Source organism: Carcharodon carcharias, chromosome 18 (assembly GCF_017639515.1).
Source record: "Carcharodon carcharias isolate sCarCar2 chromosome 18, sCarCar2.pri, whole genome shotgun sequence".
Taxonomy (NCBI): domain Eukaryota; kingdom Metazoa; phylum Chordata; class Chondrichthyes; order Lamniformes; family Lamnidae; genus Carcharodon; species Carcharodon carcharias.
In genome coordinates, this window is record NC_054484.1 from 111,231,141 (window position 1) to 111,253,197 (window position 22,057).

Here is a 22,057-nt window from a genome sequence, read left to right on the forward strand (position 1 = left end):
GTCTACCGGGGCAGTTCTGTTTGTGGATTTTGGTAGGAGATAGAAGCGGGCCATCCGAGGTTGGGCGACTATCAGGTTGGAAGCTGTGGGAGGAAGATCCCCAGAGGAGATAAGGTCAGTGACAGTCCTGGAAACAATGGCTTCATGTTCAGTGGTGGGGTCATGGTCCAGGGAGAGGTAGGAGGAAGTGTCTGCGAGTTGTCGCTCAGCCTCCGCGAGGTAGAGGTCGTTGCACCAGGCAACAAAGCACCACCCTTGTCAGCGGGTTTGATGACAATATCAGGGTTGGACCTGAGAGAATGGAGTACAGTAAGTTCAGAGAGAGACAGGTTAGAATGGTTGAGAGGAGCAGAGAAATTGAGATGACTAATGTCGCGCCGACAGTTCTCAGTGAAAAGATCAAGAGAAGGTAAAAATCCAGAGGGAGGGGTCGAGGTGGAGGGAGAATATTGGAGGTGGGTAAAAGGATCCATTGAACTGGTAGAGGACTCCTGCCCAAAGAAGTGAGCCCAGAGACGAAGACGGCGGAAGAAGAGATCTTTTACTCCTACTTGGATTTGGAAGTTCTGCCAGAGAACTGCAGGTTTCTAAAAGTCCGAACTCTTTTTTTCCTTCTGACAGGAAAGAGCGACACACTGAGGAACTACAGAGCAGGTAGGGTAATCTCCATCATGGGAATATTTCTGGAGGTGATAATTGTGGACAGCATTACATATTTACTTTTGCAAGAAAATAATGTTCATTGTTGTTCTGAAGCATGGACATGTCAGTTAGAAGTCATATCTGATAAACATCATGCTGGTATTTTTCAGAGCAACCAGACTGTTCATCAGGGAAGTGGGCTTGATGTTATGTCTATGAAGAACTTGTGATCAAGACTGTTTTTTTAGAGTTGCGATATAAACTGAGCCCCGTGGATTAAATGGATTGTAACAGTTTCAATGTGATATTGGCGAAGTGACAGAACAGTGGTTGCCAATGTTTATTCAGAATGGAGAGGACTTTAATTAGATGTTAGCCAGGGATCAATGTCAGTTGCACTGCTCTTTTTCATTCAAATAAAGGGCTAAGTATAATGTACAAGCTTCATAATTTCTAGAACTGGAGGGAACTTTTTATAAACATTTGGGATTGTCTTTTTTTGTCAGATCTGATGAGATTTACATTTTCCTCAGTGCTGTGTGATTTTGGAACTCTTTCATTCACAAGGCTGTGCAGGAGGAGCACAAAATAATTTTCTGGCAGAGGAACGTGGATTCAAGTTATCAGTGGATTCATAGATAATTGAGTGCAGATAGCAATATAGAAATTGAAACACAAACAGATCTTCCATGATCATGTTGAATACACAACAGGCTCGATGGGCTGATTGACCTACTTTATCTCTGCTGGCACATGTCCGGGTTTGCAGAAGACAGGAAGCAGGAAAAATAAACTGTGCGGAGGGTAGCAGTCAGCATCAGGAGAATATAAAATGCTTGGTTAAATGGAGAGAAATGTGAAATAGAAATTTAATTCAGGGACGTGTGAAGGATACATTTTGGAGAAGAATCAGGGGAGAGAAAATACAATTAAATGGACAGTTTTAATCAAGGTGCAGAACACAGCGGATACATGTGCAGAATTGCTAATAAATGGAAGGGCAAGCTGATAGCTTTGATTTAAAAAAAAAAGATGATTTGTGACTGTATAAGTAGAGGCAAACCGTACAAACGGAAAAAAAAAAAGTTGAATTCTAATTTAGAAGTTCACTGGTCACTGCTGAGCTGAGGAATTATTTATAATTGTGCTCATGAAATGTTTGCAAGACTGTGAGGGTCTCGGTGAGATTAAAGTGGGGATTAACCGGAATAGAAGCAGGGATGAGGGATTTCACTTCAATTGGGCAAGCCAGTGAAGCTACATTTGTTCTTCCGACATTAGTCAGGTTAAAGGGGAATTGAATAGAGGCCTCCAAATTAATGTGAAGCTTAGAAAGAGTAAGGAGAATCTGTTCCTCTTGAACAAGGGACAGTAACAAGTTTCACATTAATTGGTGAAAGAGCCTGAAGGGACATAAAGAGAACGTTTGCTTTAATACATTGTTGCTAGAATCTAGAATTCAATGTTTTTAGTCATGGTCGAAGCTGCCCGCTGGGGAAGATGTAAAATAAACCATGAGACTTTCACTAAAAAGAACAGGGGGCTCTCTCCCCAGTGCTAGGCAATACTTTTGCCCCCATCAACATCATAACACAACAGATTATCTTTTACTGACAGCTCTGTCGAGGGACAAAGTCCATGTCTGTGGTTCCCCCGGATAATCAGGATCCACCCGCGATCCTTGGTGAGAATTTAATCTGAGGGGTAGGGTGAGGTTCAGGAGGATTCGTGTGAGAACCTTCCCAACAGTGGACTGAAGCAAATTATCTCTATAGTTCCCACAAACTGATTTACCTCCTTTCTTAACCCGTGAAAAAATGTTGATATTTTAAAAGTCTGAGAGTGGGGCCACGTCTTCCCAAATCTCTCTAAAAAAGGTTACAGAGTTTGAGCGAGGCCAAAATCCGTGTTATTAACATTGCCCTTCTGTAAGGCAGTGAAGCTTGTGTCACCTATGAAAGACAACAACAACTGCTGAAGAATTTCAACCAACGATGTCTCCTGAGGACGCTCTACGTCTATTGGGAAGACAGGTGAACAAACTCAAGTATCCACACCGAAAATAAATCCTCCAATATAACAGCCCTGAACATGCAAAATCAGCCCGTCTTCTAGTCACTACATCCAAGTGTCAGCTCCAGTAGTAGATCCCCTTTTCGCACCTGATCTCAAGGAGGACAGAGCAAATGTTTTAAGAATGCTCTGATGATTACAGTGAAACAAATGCAAACTGCCATCGGTAGACGGGAGAAAGTTGCGTCGTTGTCCGAGCTGTAACACAGAGACTGGACAAGCGACACTTAGAGTAAAGAAGCGACAAATGCAGAAGGAGGGAGATCAGAACCCTGACTCAAGTAACCCCCTTCCTTATGAAAACTCCTCAAGTCTCGACTTGAAGACATTTGGTTCCAGGGTCAATCTGCTGAAGCACCCGTGGACACACAAATCCTGAAAGTCATTCTCGTTCCGAAGAACAGATGATGATGATGATGTCATTGCGACATATGGTTACGTGAATACATTTAAAATCCTATCATTGTGACGACTTCACGTTAAGGAAGTCCAACCCTACCCCACACCTCCGTGCTAAAAGGGAGGGATAGTGAACGGGTGCATCAAATCACAACTGGGTTTGCATGAGAAGCGGTGGGCAATCAGAAGCAGCAGAATTATATAAATCTACAAGCTGTGAACTCAACCCCCACTCTCCAGTACAATCACATTAGCAAATCTCCCATGGTTCCAAATAAAGTGCAGCAAGGCATACCACGAGCTGCCGCAGCCATAATTAAAAATGTGATTTCAACATGGGGAATCTACGTCACAGGACAATGTGCATGAAAAACTGCCCAAGCAACGATTGTTACCCCATAATCAACGGATCAGTTTTATTCTCTGCTGTCCTGCCATATCCAGTGGTGAATGTTGAGGAATTTACCATCCCCATGGAACTGGTGCTTCTACAAATATCCTAACCTCAATGACATGGAGCCGAGCACATCACTGCATCAAACAAGCCTGAAACAATTGCAAATATTTTCAGCTGGAAGTACCGAGTTGATGATGCATCTCGGCCCCCTCCGGATATCGTCAGCATTGGAGGTGCCAGTTTTCAGAAAATTCGATTCACTCCATGTGATAAAAAGTAACGGTGGAAGGCACAGGAAGCTGCAAATGTTTGGGCCCTGACAACATTTCAGGACCAGTACTGACGACTTCTGATCAAGTACTTGCAGCCCCTAGATAAGCTGGACCAGCAAATCTACAACAATGGCATTTACGCAGCAATATTTTAAATGAACAAAATATTTCCTTTCAACAATATGTAGAACAAATCCAGCCAGACAATTAGCACTCCATCAGTTCAACTCAAGCATGAGAGGAGGATGGCATATGATCGTGTAACTAGGCAAGCAATGCAGAAAGTGAGGATAATGTTGTGGGGGAAAGCTAATTGAATCTCACCAAATTAGATGGTAAATATACATTTTAAAAAATGCGTAATGCACATGATCATGGCCACTGCAGCTACTCATCTACTTTTCATTAAATAAAACCATTTGGTTCACTAGTGATATACTTTCAGGGAATAAAATAGACTGCCTTAGCCTGGTCCGATTTACATGTGACTCCAGATCCGCAGCAACGAGATGGCCTCTCTAAATCCCTTTGCTCAGTGTAATCAGCAATAATTGCTCTCTGGGATTGATCCATCGGGATCCCTCGACTCCTGACCTCATTACAGCCTTCGTTGAAATATGGGAAAAAGAACTAAGCTCGCAGAAGTAAGGGGAGAGTGAATTCCCTTGAAATCTATACAGCATTTGACCCAGTGTGGCATTAAAGAACACCAACAAAACTGGAGACAATGGAAATCAGGGGGGAACACTCCGCATTTTGATTCCATACCTAGTACAAAGGAAGACTGTGGTGGTTGTTGGTGTTCAGGCATCTCAGCTCCAGGACATTACTTCAACAGTTCCTCAAGGTATTGCTCTCGGCTCAATCATCTTCAGGTGCAACATCAAAACCTTCCTTCCATCATAATGTCAGAAATGGAAACTCTCGCTGATGATTGAACATTGTTCAGCTAAATTTATGACTCCTCGGATACTAAAGCTGTTGATGTCCAACTGCAGCAAGACTTGCACAATATCCAAATAGCAATTAGAAATGCAACCACAGAATCTAGATCGATGAAGGAATTAAATGTCTACAATAAGGGAGCTTGGACTGAGCATTAACCATAAAAGCTATTTTCTACGGATAACTAGCATGACTAGAATTTGGAAAACTCAGAAGGCAGAAAAAAAGTTACCATTGTATTCTATCCCTGTTGGGCCTATACAAATGTTTGTTACAATCCAGGCAATTGTCCGTTAATAACACTCCAACTCTGTAGAATAACAAATAAGTAGTTATGTAAACACGTTCAAAATCGATAAAAACTTCATTTTGTACACACGAGCAAAAACATTATACACACGTGTCTTTGCACAAATATTTGTAACCAAACATAAAAAAAAAGCTCTGCATTCAGCTGACTTTCAATAAGATGTGTGTGTGATGAGCTGTGCCATAAAGTTCACAGTACTCTACTGCGGAGTATGACCTGGCAAGTGCAGTGGCCCACAATTTTGTGGCAGCAGGACCGAACCTAGACTCAGCTCGTTGTATTACAATGTTATTTCTGGTTTTTAACTTTGCTTCTGCATTCTTCAGATGATCCCGAGAGGATACAATCCTATCTAGTGTCACAGCCAAGTATGATGTGCTGGGATCATATTTTGGCCTCTGATGATTCGTGTAAATATGCTCTTATTTATGGCACTAGTATAATGGGGATGTGATACATTGTATGTAGATTGAGAAGAATAATGCTCGTCATGAGCTGCAGTGCTCCTGAAATTTCTAATGTATTTGTCAATCATATGGTCCAGGGTGTAGAAGGATGAGGAATGGAATGAACAATGATGTTATTAGCATGGATAAATTGACTCGAAATAGCCTGGTGAGAAGAAAGCTGTCAAAAACTGACTTGATCCAGTCTGGCAGCATTCCGGGCCGTTTTAGGAGCAGCCCAGGTTGCAACACTCTACCCTGGGGAGCTTCGAGTTCCAGCAACACAACGCGTGGTCTCATGTTGTTTTGGAAGCTATTTCCGAAGTAGGAGGTAAGTTTGGGAACATGATAACATTTGCTGGACCCCTTACGGACACCAGCATGGTTCTACTTCTGGAGATATGTGCTGCTGGATACATGCTAAAATATATTGATGCAGTCGATGGATGGCTGCCAGTGTGAGATATTTTCAGATTTTGGTATGACAATGTTTTAAAGGAGTGAGATTTAGAGTATGATGCTTCTGCAGAACGGAGGCAGCTAGACACGAGAACAGTGGTTGATTTACGTTAATGCGCTGCAAGACCTCTTTGAATTTTTGACAGTTTACAGAACTGCCTATGCATATTCATTACACTGCTGATGGCTGGAAGGCAAAGAACAAAGTGGATGAGTGATTGCCTGTTTTGGCCTTTTGGGAATCATACAGGGCTGAGCACTTTGCAGGTTATGAGTGACCGTCAAGGGAACCGAGCCAGCACTGGAGAGACGGTTATTTCCTGTTCCACCGAGCGATCTGGAAAGTTCCATGCAGCTTAAGGTCGAGTAAAATCGTGAGGTTATTTCCGGAGGCTAACTCTAGGAGTTTTCACCAACAACCCTTAGAGCAGGGTAAACGCAGTTAGTGAGTTGGCTTTTTAATTGCCACATCTTGCTGTATGCCAGAGGCAGAGCTGTCAGAATCTTTTCTTCCAAACAGGTAATTGGAAGACTGGAGGTGTTGGCAAGATGGAAACTGTTTACACGAATTCTGTCATCGAATGGTGCTGATGAAAAAGCAGCTGCCTCAGTGGTGGCGGATCGGACAAGGGTGGAGCGGCATTGTTTCGCAAGGCAGGAGCAGCACAGTAGATTGAAAGCTTTGATTTATTTTCTTTGAAAATTGCCATAGTCAGATGATGTCGATGAACTGTTACATGGCAAGAATTTTGCTTGAAAGCCAATAGACGCTCAACATAGAGTTATTATTTTTGGTGAGCATGCCCTTTTGCCAAAAAATCAATGCATGGCCGATTGTTGAGGAACAGAGATTCAATGAGCTTTTGGATTCCTCCAACGTTTTATTGATTGTCAGTTTACTGGTTGGATCATTTGCTTCACCAGGAGAATGTAGTTTGGCGGACGATGTCTTGTAAAAAAAAAAGCTAATTCCTCCACAATTCTCTTTGTTGAACTGTTTCTAAAAGTTTCCACTTCAGGAACCCTTGAGGAAATGCACATTAATGCCATCTAGTTTTGAAATCCATCCTTAGAGAGGAATACTATACAGCCAAACATGACCCTAGTTAAATACTCCTAAAATGCATGAATTGGAATTGAATGAGCTGGTTTAATCACGTTTTGACGTTTCCCTATCACTTGACATGTTCGACAGAATTTTACTACACATATATGTGATCCAGGCCAGTATAAATGACGTGATATCCTATAATACCTGATCGTCCGCCCTTTGGAATTTCCAGAGAGAGTCCCCGGATAACGTTTCTATCTGCAACTTGTGTTACAACTGCATGCACTTCCTTCTAGTTCTCATTTGCTGAAATATCACACAGTCACCATTTTCTCATTAAAACTTTGCACTTCAGGTAAGAATATTCAGAAATACATCTGCCCCTGATGCTGATTATGCAGTCTGATATAACTGTTTCATTTGCAAATCATTTTTCTGTAACTCGATCACTAGCCTTGAGCTGAACATCTCGGCTGCATTTCCCTCCATTCTCTCTTCCTAAACATTCTTATCAAAATTTTGTCAGCTGATTGAGTTTCCAGACCTTCCCCCTGCCCCATATTTTCTTTTGTTCCTGTTCCAGCTTGTGAGACTGTGACATTGCAATCTCATAATCTGGAAAGACCACAGGATGTTCCTGCTGCTGCACATCTGTTGAAACACATCTACAGGCTGCTCAACTACCATGTGAATCACCTGCATTTGTGACACAGCTATGTCATTACCCAAAATATGTTAAATCCTGAACTTGCCAATGTTTCCACGACTCCAACAATGACCTCAAATGTTTTGCACTTACACTTTAAATGTACCTTCCACTGGAGAATAGGTTGAGCATCTCTATCAACCTCAATTATTCTCAGCCACTCCTGCAATATTCCCCTGATCAACATATATCAGTATTCCACAAAATTGGAAATTGATCAGCCCCTGTGCTACTTAAAATTTAACAGCTTTTCCTAGGCCAGCCTGTAGACATTAAAGACTTCTGCTTCACATTTAGCATGTTTAACCATTTTCCCAGCCTGCGCCACAGAATAGCTTTGGACAAATTGTGAACACTTTCCCACTTCACCACCTATTGCAGAATCTTCCACTTGACCTGCACACAAACCTTTGGTTTACATATGGCTGAGCCACAGGCCTCATAGTAGTTTTTCAATCGGAACTTAATTCAGCACGAAACTAATCTCAACAGAATTCCTCTTTAATTTCAAACAAACTGACTGTGAGTGACAATCTAATTAAAATGAATACATGTCAATTTTTGGTTTTCCCTTCTACTCTCAGCACCGTTCTTTTTTAGTTAGAGAAATGAAAACCTTCCTGGAAATTTACACCTACTCCTTCTCTACCCTGAGTATCCCTACGCCGACTCACTTCCATTCAGCTTCTCACTTTTAATCCTTATCTGATTTAAAAGAGTGACAAATATAAGTTTACCTCTATGAACTAGCTTTTGATCATCAGTTATCCCTGCTACTTCTCTATTTTTTTCAATCCTCTGTTACTCCAAATTATTTCTCAATACTGAAGGAATAGAAATTTTAAATTTGTCCAAAGTGATTACTTTTCTAGAGCTGGATATGTAGTCTCTGTCTTTAATGCGTGTATCCACCAATGATTTTCATTTTGCTCTCTAAAGCTAAATGCAGTTTTGCCCAGGCAGTTGCTTCATTTTCCTAATTTCTCCCTCATGCCTCAGGAACAAACTAGTATGCACTCAAAATAACGTTTACATAGTGCACCAAACTTTCTTATGAGAATGAAGCATAAACCTCATGTCCGCTACTCACCAGCCTAGAATGAAACTGCAATGTCCAGTTTACTGCGGCCATTTCATGGGTTTAGCTATCGTCTCAAATCAAAGAACGAAAGCTTTAATGCCTCTTTCTTCAATCTCTGGAAGCGTTTCTACAAATTTAAGCATCTCCCACTGTGCTCTGATCTGGAAATACCTCCTGCTGCATCTCCTGATGTATTTTTTTTAACTACAGTAATTTTTATTTACGTTTCTCTCTCTCTCTCTGTTTCTTCATCTTCTTTCATGCTTTTTCGGCTGTCCTATGTCCTTCCTTTTCTTTGTTCCGCCGCATCAGGTTCAATATTTTTTTTTCATTTGCAACTGAATTTCAGCCCTTTCCAATCAATCACTTTTTGGTGAAGTCATATGCTGGAGGCTTTTCACACTTCTTAGACATTAGAATAAATACCGATGTACTCCATCCAATTTCAAATGATCCGATTTAAGTCAATTTGGTCACATTTCCATCCCCTGCTTGCAATCATAATATGACTGTGTTTGCCACGTCTATTAAGTTAGCTTTCCTTTCCATTTGTAAACCTACCAAAGTTACAAGTTCAGCTCCTATGCATATTGCAGTCTCATCACTTTAAAACAAATCTCACATCAATTAAATAATGCAGATTGCTTCCCGCAGTCATAACCTCGAGATTCACCAACTCCATAGAATGAACAATTAATTTTAAATATATTCTGCAAAGAACGCACAAATTTGTTATGCCAAGCTGGATCACAAAAGCTCAAATCCCAGAGGGAAATTTGAAAACGCTGATACAATTGTTTAGTGTTGAATTTTAATTCGTCATGCATGTTTCTATTCAGAACTAACAAGTTCATTGAGACTTAGAGATTCTTTAACCAAACAAAATTAAACAGTGATAAATAAAAGAATATACATTAAACTATCCATATGTCTGCAGATTACTTATTTAATAATTTATGAATCTCCTTGTTGATGGGACTCACAGTTACACCTTGGTTAAGGCAAAAGTAAAGCCAAATTTATTTTTCAACAGATTCAGGCACCACACACAAAGACCACTGGGCAGGTGTATTCAAACTCAGTTTTAAGACTGTATTTTTGTAGAAAGCACAGACCCGGGAGGCTTTTCACACTTCTTAGGTATTAGAAGCTTTGTTATTCTTCTGCATAACTTCCTCTACTTTATTCGTATCATTTCCTTTGAATGCAAATTCAATTGTTGCAATGTATCTCGGAATCCTAAGCTTCTAACGATAAAAAAAAACATTCTAAGCACCAATTTCTATCAGTAATCTTTGGGAAAAATAACCAGTCTGTGTGGTCTACGTTCCGCTGGCTAGGAGTTACATCTCATCCTTTTTTTTTCAAATGCAAACTACTCTTGTTTAACTAAAAATGCAAATTATCCTTAATCTTAGATTCTGAAGCTTCAGTCATGTTTACTTATTTAGCATCTTAAATCTAGATTCTTGTTATTTACATCAGAGCCGTCAGTACAGACCACATTATTTGCAACAAATCTTTCTCTCACACACAAACACTTATACACAGGTACACACACCCATACTGTACACACCCCAAAATTGAACTACTACAATAACTCCTGATATTGTTTTGAAGATTATTATATTTTGAAGAGAACTGAAAGCGAGAAACTTGTGGTTATGCATAAACATAAGCACAAGAACAGGCCGATGGTTATGCACAAATTTACACAAAACAATCAACGTGTGATAAAATGAATATATATACCAATGCTGGGTGTGTATGTGGCGTTAGGGAGGGATTTCCAGGATTGTGTCGGATTGACTGTGAAGGAACAGCGATGAAGTTCGCATTAAATTTGCTTGGTAACTTTCTGGGGAACTTCCAGACTGTGGTGTTCCCATCTGTCTGCTTCTCATTTCCTTTCCATGTGATGGCAGTCGAGGGTTTAAGCTTTCTTGATGATTCCAGTCTGAACCTTGTTGATGTTAAGCACTGCTGCTACTGTGCCTCATTGTTGGAGCCAGTGGATGTTTGGGGATGGGGTTCCAATCAAGCAGTTGCTTTTTGCTGGATTTTTTCGCGCTTCTTGAGTGTTGTGTGAGCTGCACGCATTCAATCAATTGCGGAGTATTCAATCACCCTGTTGACTTGTGCCTTATAGATGGTGGACTGACTTTGAGGAGACTGGACTTGAGTTACTCACCATAGGATTCCTAGCCTCTGACCTAATCTTACAGTCACAGAATGTTTATGGTTCTTCCAGTTCTGTTTCTAGTTTATGGTCACCCCATGATATTGATATTGGGGGAATCAACGGCACTAATATCATTGAAAGTCAAAAGGTGGTGGTTATATTGTATCAGGATGGAGATTGCCATTGTGGGATGCTTTTGTTAAGTCATGGTAGCTGACGTTTGCCCCACAAGGGAACAATGGCCACGTTATCACAATGGTATTGCAATGTGGATTTGTTGTGATAAAATGTGTGAACTAAGTTCAGGATTGAAGGGTCCAAAAATACATTTAGAATTACAAACATGTCTTAAAAAATGAATTAAACAAAATAAAATATTACCAGTACAGGGATTAGATAACAGTTAGTAAACTAAAAACGCTAGCCATATAAATACATTTGCTAAAGGAGCAGCTCAGAGGCTAGGAAACCTGCTGGCCTCCTGACTAGCCAATGCCTTTCCAACACCAACAAGATGCAAGTCAGGACTGTGATGGGATACTCCCCAATTGCCTGAATAAGTGCAGCTCCAACAATGCTCTCGAAGCTGGAGACATTGGCCCACTTATTTGGCATCAGCTCCCGAAGCATTCAGTCTCTTCAGCACTAGAAAACATTAGTAGCAGTGTGTACCATCTGCAAGAAGCACTGTACAGATTCAGGAAGGTACCACCAACAACACCTTCTAAAAACCCATGACCACTAACATCTTGAAGGACAGGGACAGCTGGAAGTTGGTAACAACACCACCTGGAAGTTCCCCTCCAACTCATTCAGCATGCTGACTTGAAAATATATTGCGTTTCCTTTGCTGCCGCTGGCTCAAAATCCTGGAACCCCATTCATAAAAGCAATGTGGATGCACCGACGCCAAGAGGACTGCAGCAGTTCAGAAAGATAGCTCACCAGCACCTTCTCAAGCGAAACCACGAATGGGCAATAAATGCTGAACCAGCTGGCGAGGCTAACAGCCCATGAATGAATCGAAGAAGAAAATATATAGTACTGGTTACTACACCTGAACTGACCTTGCTCCATGAGGCATTGTAGAGGGAAATTTAGAGGGAAGTGCACTCTGTAATAAAGATCATAAGGTATCTGCGATATTCAAAACTGGGTAATATATTGTGAGCATTACTCTGAATCTGGCTCCCTGCTGTACATGACCTGCGAGTGTTTCATAAAGCTGAGTTATCTTCTGAAAAAATTCACAGCCACTGTCCCGTTCTTGTAGCCGCAATATTTGTATGGCTGCTCTAGTTCATTTCTGGTTCAATGACAACCCACAGGATTTTGAGAGTTTCGGTTCATTGATGGTAATTCTATTAAATGTCAACAGAACATATTTTAATTTTGCCTTGTTGGAGCTGGTAGTTTACCTTGAACTTGTGTGGCATGAACGGGCACTGTCATTTATCATTCCAATATTGCATGGTGTCCAAGGCTTGCTGCATATTGGCACAGCCTGCTTAAGTATCCGTAGACTAGCAATTGCTGTTAGACGGTGAACCATCAGCGAAAATCCACATCTGAGCCATAACACTGGAGGGAAGGCCACTGAAAAATCAACTGAAAGTGCTTGGGACCATGACTCTACCCTGAAGATCTCTAGCAGAAATAACCTGGGGCTAAAATGACTAATCCCCAACCACATATTCCACTTTGGTTGTGCAATGCCTTTGTATGTCAGCAAGGAGTTGATATTGTTCTCTCTGATTCCCTTGACTCTGGATTTACCCACTGCTTCATTCCATATTCAGGGAAAGGCTGTCCTTGTGAGAGGGGGGCTCCCTTTCACCTCACATCTTGAGTTAAAAGCATGTTTCCATATTAGACCACGGGGTACAATGGATTCAGGAGCTGAATGATCCTGGCTGAACCCGAACTGAGCGTCAGTGAACTGATTTGTGCTGAGCGTGTGTCATTTGATTGAAATGCCAATTGCCTCTTTCCATTAATCTGATGAATCTCAACAAGCTTCCCAGGGGCAGGCAAAAAATTCCGACAATCTGACCAGGGTCTCCAGCGAATCCCGATACAATCCAACTGGACATTCTGCAATTCCTGAAATAGTCCACAGGGGCCACAGCAGATCCCAATGCAATCCACAGAGGAGTGTGGCAAGTCCCAAACACTACCCAGTGGTACAAAGCAAATACGAAGACATTGCACAAGGACATGCTACAAATCTGGAAAAATTCTGCAGCACCCCCAGGAAAAATTGAGACACTTCACAGGGATCCAAAAGGAAACCAGACATACTCTCTTCAGGGGGCCACATGGAATCTCGGCACGCTGCCCAAAGTTCCCTCTGGAAATACAGACAGACACTCAAGAGACACACAGGAAATATGAAGACACTCCAGAGAGACCAAGTGGAATTACAGACACAGTCCCCAGGGACACCCGTGCATTTTGGAGGCACTCAGCAAGGGTATCCTGGAATGTCTGAAAATACTCCCCAGGGACATGCAGAACATATGGAAACAACTCCGGTGACATACAGGAAATCATTCCACGCACTCTAGGGACCAAAAGCAAATCCTGAGGCATTCAACAATGTTCCGCGGCAAATCTTGCCACACTCCCCAGGGACCCGCATCAAACACGGGCACACTACCCAGGGAACTGCAGCAAATACTGTCACACTCCACTTGGAGCCGCTACAAACCTGGACACCCTCCCCAGTTGCCTGCAGCAAATCCAGACACAATCCCCTGAGGCCAGAGCTAAATATGAAACAAAGGTCCCAGGGATATTTAGCAAATCCAAACACAATCCCCAGAGGCCCCAGGTTAATCCCAAAACACGTTCAAGGGACAGGCAGCAAATATGGACACACTTCACAGGAGCCACATGAAACAAGGACACGCTTTGCAGTGTCCCACAGGAAATGCAAGCATACTCCCCAGGGACCCACGGGAAACATGGAGCCACTCGCCTTGGACGACCTCGAAATTCCAACACACTCCCCAAGGACCTCAGGAAAGCCCAAAGCACTTTTCAGGGACCTGTCGCAAATCTATACACACTAAACATGAAGACCCTCAAATATGGAGTCAATCACCAAGGAACCCTCAAAATTACAACAAACTCCCCAGGACCCTGCATAACATATGGAAGCACAGACCCCAGCCCCGCCCCTCCCCCCTACCACCACTGCCCCAACCCCCTCCCCCCCCCACCCCTCCCCACCCCCCGGACCATCCCAGGTACATACAGCTACCCTACCACACCGGTCAGAGTTCAGTAGCGAATCCTAGCAGTTTCCACAGGGGCACACAATACTCCACAATTTTGGCAGATAGGTTATGCCGAAGCACTGAACACGGAAACACAGAAAATGCCAACACAAAGCCAGGCGGGTTCCATTAAAATCAAGATAGATTCTATGGAGCCCCCAGCAAATTTAAAAGCAGTCCCTAGCAGCCCCCGAGTAATTCAGACACCCTGCTAAGGGAAACACAGCAAATCTCAGAACACTCACAAGGCACAGGCAGCAAATTCAAGAACACACCACAGAGACGCACAGTAGATCGCAACCCTCTCCCCAGGGAACCCCGAACAATCACAGTACAATCCCCAGGGACCTGCAGCAGATGCCTGTGCATTCAGTATGGAGCCACAGCCGATGCCAGTAAACTCCCTGAGACACACGACTGATCTGAACACATTCCCCAGTTGCTCAAAACTGATCCTGACACACTCCCCAGGGGTAAACAACAATACTCCACACATTCTCCAGAGGCAGGGAGATAAAGCACACGCAATCCCGAGAGAAACACAGAAAAGTCCAACACAAGGCCGGGGGTGTGGTGTGTGTGTTTGTGTGTGTGTGGTGGGGTGGGGGTGGTGGGTGGTGTGAACCATTAAAATCCGGTAAAACTATTCGGGGCCCCTTAGCAAATTCGAATACATTCCCTAGCGGCCCCAAGAAATTTCGACAAGCTCCTGATGGTCACACTATTAAAAACAAAATACTCCTCAGGGACACAATACAAATCCCAGCATGCTCCCGAGGGATGCGCAGCAGATCCAAGCACACTTCCCAGGCACCCATAACAATTCATCACACACTCAGCAGGGACCAGCATCAGGTCTCAGCACACTCCCCAGGGTACTGCAGCAAATCCAGACTCGCACTCCAGGGAACTACAGCAAATGTGCCAACACTCCCATGGGTCCGAAGCAAATCCCGACAAACAATCCAGGTGACCGCAGCAAATCCCATATACTCTCCCCGGGAGCTATGTAAATCCCAACGCCTTCTGCAGGGCCAACCTGCAAATGTGGACTCAATTCACAGGGACCCCCAAAAAATGTGGAGACACTCTGTAGGACACCAGTGAAAGCCCCATCTCACTCCCCATGGAGGAACAGGAAAGGTCGACAAACTCCCTGAAGTCCCCCAGGAAATTCAGATTCACTTCCCAGAGACTGCCGGGAAACCTGCAGAAACTGACCAGGGCCATCCTGTTAATTGGAAAAATCGTCCCCATGGAAACGCAGTAAAGCCCAACATACTACCCAGGGACACGGAGCAAATCCCAACACACCACGCAGGGGACGCAGCTAATCCCAGCACACATCCCCTTGCTCCCACACCACATCTCGATACAGTCCCTTGGGACGAGTGGTAAGTCTCAACACATAAACAAGGGGCACACAGGAAATGCCAACACACTCACCAGTGACCTGCATCAAATCCCGCAGACTCCCCAGGGTCTAATTAAAATCCTAACACATTCCCAAGGGACAGGACGCATATCCGGGCACAGCCCACAAGGACGCCTGGGAAAGAAGGACGCTTTCGCTAGGTGCATCCTGGAAATTTCTCAAATACTTCTCAGTTAAAATCAGCAAATCAAGACACTCTCCCCAGGGATACATACGAAGTCCCGACACACTCCCCAGAGACATCCACCAAGTCACAACACGCTCTCCAAGGACCCACAGCAAATTCCGGCACACTCCTCAGGGGCTCGCTTCAAATCCCAGCACACTCCTCACGAACATGCAGCAAATAGAAAAGCAGAAAGGAAGGCCCCCCAGAAATTCCCGAATAACTCCGCTGTAACAACAAGGAAATACTTTCGCACTCTGCAGGGACCTGAGGTAAATCCTCACCCTTTCCTCAGGGATCTCTAGGAAATTCTGACATCTTTTTCAGGGACTCGTAGACACACTCCATCTGGATGCCCTGCAAATCATGAAAAACTCCACAGTGGCAATGGAAAATTGTGGACAACTCCCCAGAGGAACATAACAAATCGCAGCAACGTCCCAAGGGACTGGCTGCAAAATACAGACACACTCCGCAGGTACCACCAGGATATCTGGAGACACGCCACACAGATCAAGAGAAAATCCGAGCACATTCTCCATGGAGACACCTGAAATGTCGACAAGCTCAAAAACGTCCCACAGTAAATACAGACTGACTCTCCAGTGACACACATGAAATAGGGAGACAGCCTGGAGAAAACAAAAGGAAATGCCTGCAAAATCCCCAGGTGCAACAGGGAAACTTGGAAAAACTCGCCAGGGACCCATTGGTAATTCCGAAAAAAATTTCCAGGGAAAGACAGCCAATACGGAAACTCACGCAGAGACACAAAGCAGATCCCAACACATTCCATAGGGGCACACAGCAAATCCCAACACACTCCCCAGTGTCACCCAGCAGAACATCACACATTCCCGAGAGACTCGCCGCAAAACCTGACACGCACCTCAGGGACCCGAAGCAAAACCTGACACACTTCCCAGGGACGCGCAGCAGATCCCAACACATGCCAAAGGACAGCCAGGAAACACGGGCACGCTGTAAAGAGACGAACAGGAAATAATAACGCAATCCCCAGGGGACATCCTGAAAATTGTGGGAAACTCAGCAAGGACCCGGTGCAAATTCTGACTCACTCCCTGGGGGAGGCGCAGCAAAGCCCGACACATTCCTAAGGGGCCAGCAGCAAATCCCTCATACTTCCCAGGGGGCCCATGTTTATCCCGAGTCATGACCCATGTACCCTAAGAAATGCTGACTCAGTCCCCAGAAACCCACAACAAATTCTAACACAAACTCCAACCACTATCTCCACTCGGGAAACTCTACGCAGGGACCTCCTGGAAACATGGCGTTTTTAAGGGGTCATTCCTCAGGGAAGCCCTGGAAATAGGGAGTCAATTCGCAGGTATCCAGATGAAATCCAGGCACAATGCCGAGACACCCACAGGAACTACTGACAGACTCTTCAGGGACCACCAGGAAGTATATAAGTGCAGAAAAGCTATGAGCAGTAGCAAGCATTTCAGCCCCTCGACCCTGCCCCTCTGTTCAATTATATCATCGTTGATCTGATATCGGCTTCAACTCCAATTCCCTGCCCTCTCCCCACAACATTTCAACCATCAGCGTCCCGGATTCGAATGCACTGAGAGGCAGTGAATTCCATTGATTCATGACCTTTCGAGAAAAGTAATTCCTCCTCATCTCTGATTTTAATTTGCCATCCCTATGCCTGCAACAATGGTCTCTCGTTCTAGAATTCTCAAGAAAGGAATACATCCGCTAAACATCGACATTAATTAGATCTCTCATCGTTCTAAACTGTAGCGAATATAGGTCTAAACAGCTCAATCTCTCCTCATAAGGCAAGCCCCGCATCTTTGGAATCAATCTAGTGAACCTGCTGTGAGCCACCTCTAGTGCAATTATATCCTTCCTCAAGTAAGGCCACCAAAACTGCGCACAGTTACACAGGTGCGGTTTCAGCAATGCCTTGTACAGTGTCCACAAACCATACTGTTTGATAATCCATTCCTTTAGCAATAAATGCCAAAATTCCATATGCCTTCCTTTTTACCTGCTGTACCTGCATACTAACTTCCGCTGATTAATGCACGAGGAGAGCGGGATCCCTCTGCACTGAAGTGTTCTGAAGTATCTCGCTATTTAAATAATGTGTCGTCTTTTTATTCTTCCGACCAAAATGGATAAGTTCACACTGATACTGGTTAAAAATCCATCTGACAAGTTTTGTCCCATTCACCTAACCTGTATTGTCGATTTGTAAAATTGTTATTTCTTTATTCTAACATACAGGTTTTTGGTGTCTTCTGCAAAATTAGCTAGAGGATCTCCAATTGCTGAATCCAAATCTTTAATATAAATTGTAAATAGTTGGAAACCAAGAACCGAACCTTTTGGCAGCGCACTAGTTACAGTTTGCCATCCAGAAAAAACACCCATTCATCAGGACTATCTGCTTTCTGTGGTTTAGCCAATCTCCATAAAAGCTGATATATTACTTTTAACTCCGTGTCATCTTATTTTGTGTATTAACCTTTTGCTTGGGGCTTTATCAAAGTTCTTCTGGAAGTCCAGACACACTACAGCTAAAGGATCCCCATTATATAATTTGCGTGTCACATCTTCAATGAACTCCAGCAAATTAGGCACACAGAATTTACTCTCCATTAAACCATGCTGACTCTGACGGATTGCAATTTGATCTTCCTAGTGCCCCATCACTTTTTCCTTATTAATGGATTCCAACAATTTTCCAACGACAGACATTAAATGAATATGTTTCCGACTCTACGCACTGACCCCCCAACCCCGCCATTTTTGAATATGAGTGTGTATTCACATTTTTCCAAACCATGGTAACCTTTCGCTACTCCAAGGAAGTTTCAAATAATATAGTCAATACATGCATTATCTTCAGTGCCACTTGCTCTAATATCCTGGGATACAGGCCATCAGTTCTTGGGGCCTAATCACCACACCCTTGTAATCCCAATAGTTTTGCTAAGTAATTTTTTTTCTTTCGTGATGGTGATTGATCCCTGTCCCTCGTTATTTATAGCCTCTACACCAACTGTTTCTATTGGAGTAATACAAGTGTCCTCCAAACAGAAAAAGGAGGCAATGTATTGATTAATCAGCTCTGTCATTTCTGCATTCCACAGAATTAACTGCTCAGTCTCATCCTCCATGGGACCCATATTCACTTATTACTTTGTTTCCTTTTATATACTTGTAGAAAATTTTGCTGTCAGCTTTTGCATTTTTCGGTAATTTTCATTCATAACTTACCTCAGGTCTTTTTAACATTTTTTGTAACGGTTTGTTGATCTTTAAAACTTCCCAATCTTCCGGACTGCCACTGACTTTGCAAATTGGTATGCCTTTGATTTTGTCTTTATGTTATATTTAACTTCTTTGCTTAGCCGTGGATGCTTTTTCCCCCTCTTACCGTCTTTCTTTCTCTTCGCAACATATTTTTCTTGGGAGGAACTGAATATCTCCTTATATATCCGCATACTGTTCATCAACTCTCCTACCTGGTATTCTCCCTGCCCAGTCCACTAGGGCTCCATTTGCCCTCATGACTATGAAGTGCCCTTGTTCAACTCGGCAACACAACTGTGAAATTCAGGTTTCTCGCTCTCAAACTGAAATTTAAATTCAAGCATCCTATGACCACTCTTCCCTAGAGGATCATTTGCTACTATATAATTAATTGATCATAACGCTTTACTCAAATCTAATTTAGAATAGCCAGTTTCCTGGCTGGTTCCACAAAATATTTCTCAAAGAAACAATATCTAATACACTCTATGAGCTCTCCGTGGAGGTACCCTTTACAATCTGATTTGTGCGGTCTGTACAGAGAAAGTCTGGAGAGGCCAAAAGGAAATATTAACACATTCCACAGGGATCCCAGCGAAAAATCTACTCACTCACCATGGAACCCGCGAAATTCACACAAACCATCCAGTGATCTGGGGAAAATAAGGAATCAGCCCTCAGGTACATGCAGCAAATCCCGACTAACGCTCCAGGGATTCCCAGCATATCCCGATACAAGCCCCATGGATACGTGGCGAATTCTGACACACTCCACAGGGACCCCAACAAATCACACCACTTTTCCCAGGGAACCCAGGAAATGCTGACACACTCCCAGGGACATGCAGCAAATCGTGAACCACTCCCCAGAGACCTGCAGCAAATCCCATCACACTCCAAGTGGATCCCAAGTAAAGCCAAACAATTTCCCGAGGGACTCCAGTGAAATCCTGATCCTACCACTTAGAAACCCCTGCCAATAGTCAACACACTTCCCAGGAGCCCAACAAAGCCCGACATATTCCCCAGGAGCTCGAAGCAAATTCTAACACACGTCCCAGGGGCATAAAGTAAATTATGACAAATGCATCCAGGACACACTGTGAATAATGATACGCATGTCAAGGACCCGACATATATCTCAAAGCTGCCCATAGGTTCCGCAGGAATTACGGGGACCTGCTGCAAATCCAGACAAACTCCCTAGCGCCTCCCAGGAAAAATGTGGAAACGCTCCAGGGATGCTTATGAATTGTTGACACACTCCCTACCGACTCCCAGGAATAATGACACACTCCCCAGATCTCTCTCAATACTGACATACTCCCTGGGGTCCAGTGTTAATGGTCAGACATAACCATTAATAACCTGAAAATACTCAGTAACACCCCTGGGTGTTATCGCAAATGCAGTCACATGAGCAGCAACAGCCCTTTAGCTACATGTATTGTCATGGGAACACAGTGTAAATGAAGACACAGTCCCCTGGGACTACTATAAACATTTAGGCTGTCTCCATGGATCCCTTAAAATAGGAAGACACTCCCCGTTAACCACCTTAAAATACTGAGGCACTCCTCTTGGATTTCCTATAAATAATGGGAACCTTCCCGGTATCCCCTATAAATATTGAGAAACTCAAAAGGTAAAACCTTAAAATACTGAGACATCCCCCGGGGATTCCATATAAATACTGAAACGCTCCCCGGGTATCCAGTATAAATGCTGCGACATTCCCGGGTGTTCCCCTACAAATAGTGAGACACAACAAGGAGATCATCTTTAAATACTGACACACTGCACGGAGGCCCTCTATAAATACTGACTCAATCCCTGGGAACGCCATAAAATACTTACACACACCCAACAGACCACTACAAACACAACATAATCCCCAGAGACCCCCTTTAAATAATGAAAAACTTTCAAGACCCGAATCATAATTATCATATTTAATTCATTCATGGAATGTGGGTTTCGCTGCCTGAGTTCCATGCATTGCCCATCTGTATTTGCTGTTGAGAAAGTTGTGTTAAGCTGCACCATTAAACTGCTAAAGTTTAATCTGGTGTCAGTACATCCACAGTGCTGTTCGGGAGAGATTTCTGGAATTCTAACCCAGTGAGAGCAAAGAAACGGTGATATTTTTCCAAATCAGGAATATGAGTGTCTTGGGTTGGGGATGGTGGGGTAGGGGTATCTTCCAGCTGGTAGTGTTCCTATCTAGATACTGCACGTATCCTTCCAAATGGTAGTAGTTGAGGGTTTGTAAAGTGCCTTCTATGGACCATTCGCAAATCCCTGCAATGCATCTTCTTGATACACATTGCTGCTGCAGTTTATCAGTCATGGACGGAGTGAATATTTCTGGAATTTGTGCCAACCAACCAGACTGATTTTTCCTGGGTGATGTAAAACTCCTTGAGTGTCGTGAGAGCTGAATTCACTCAGACAGGTGAGGGTTTCTCATCACACTCCTTGGGCGTACCCTGTAGCTGAGTGACAGTCTTTGGGGAATCAGCTGATAAGGTGCTCGTCGATGGATTCACAGTTTCTGACCTGCCCTTGTAGCTAGAATATTTATATTGCCAGTCCAGTTCAGTTTCTGTGCAATGCTAAATTCCAGGATATTAATAGTTGTGGATTCATTGATGGCAACACCATTGAACCTCAAGCGGCATTGTTTCGATACTCCCTTGTTGGTGGGGGCCCTAGCTTAGAACTTTTTTTGCCGGGAATGTCACTTGCCAGAGCAAGCCTCGGTACTCTCCACGTCCTGCTGTATTCAACCTCTGTCTGCTTCAGTTCATGAGGAGTCACGAATGGTTATGAAAGATGTGCACTCATTAGTGGCCTTCCCCACTTCTGAACTTCAAATGGAATGATTGACATTGATGAAGCAGCTGAAGATGTTTGGG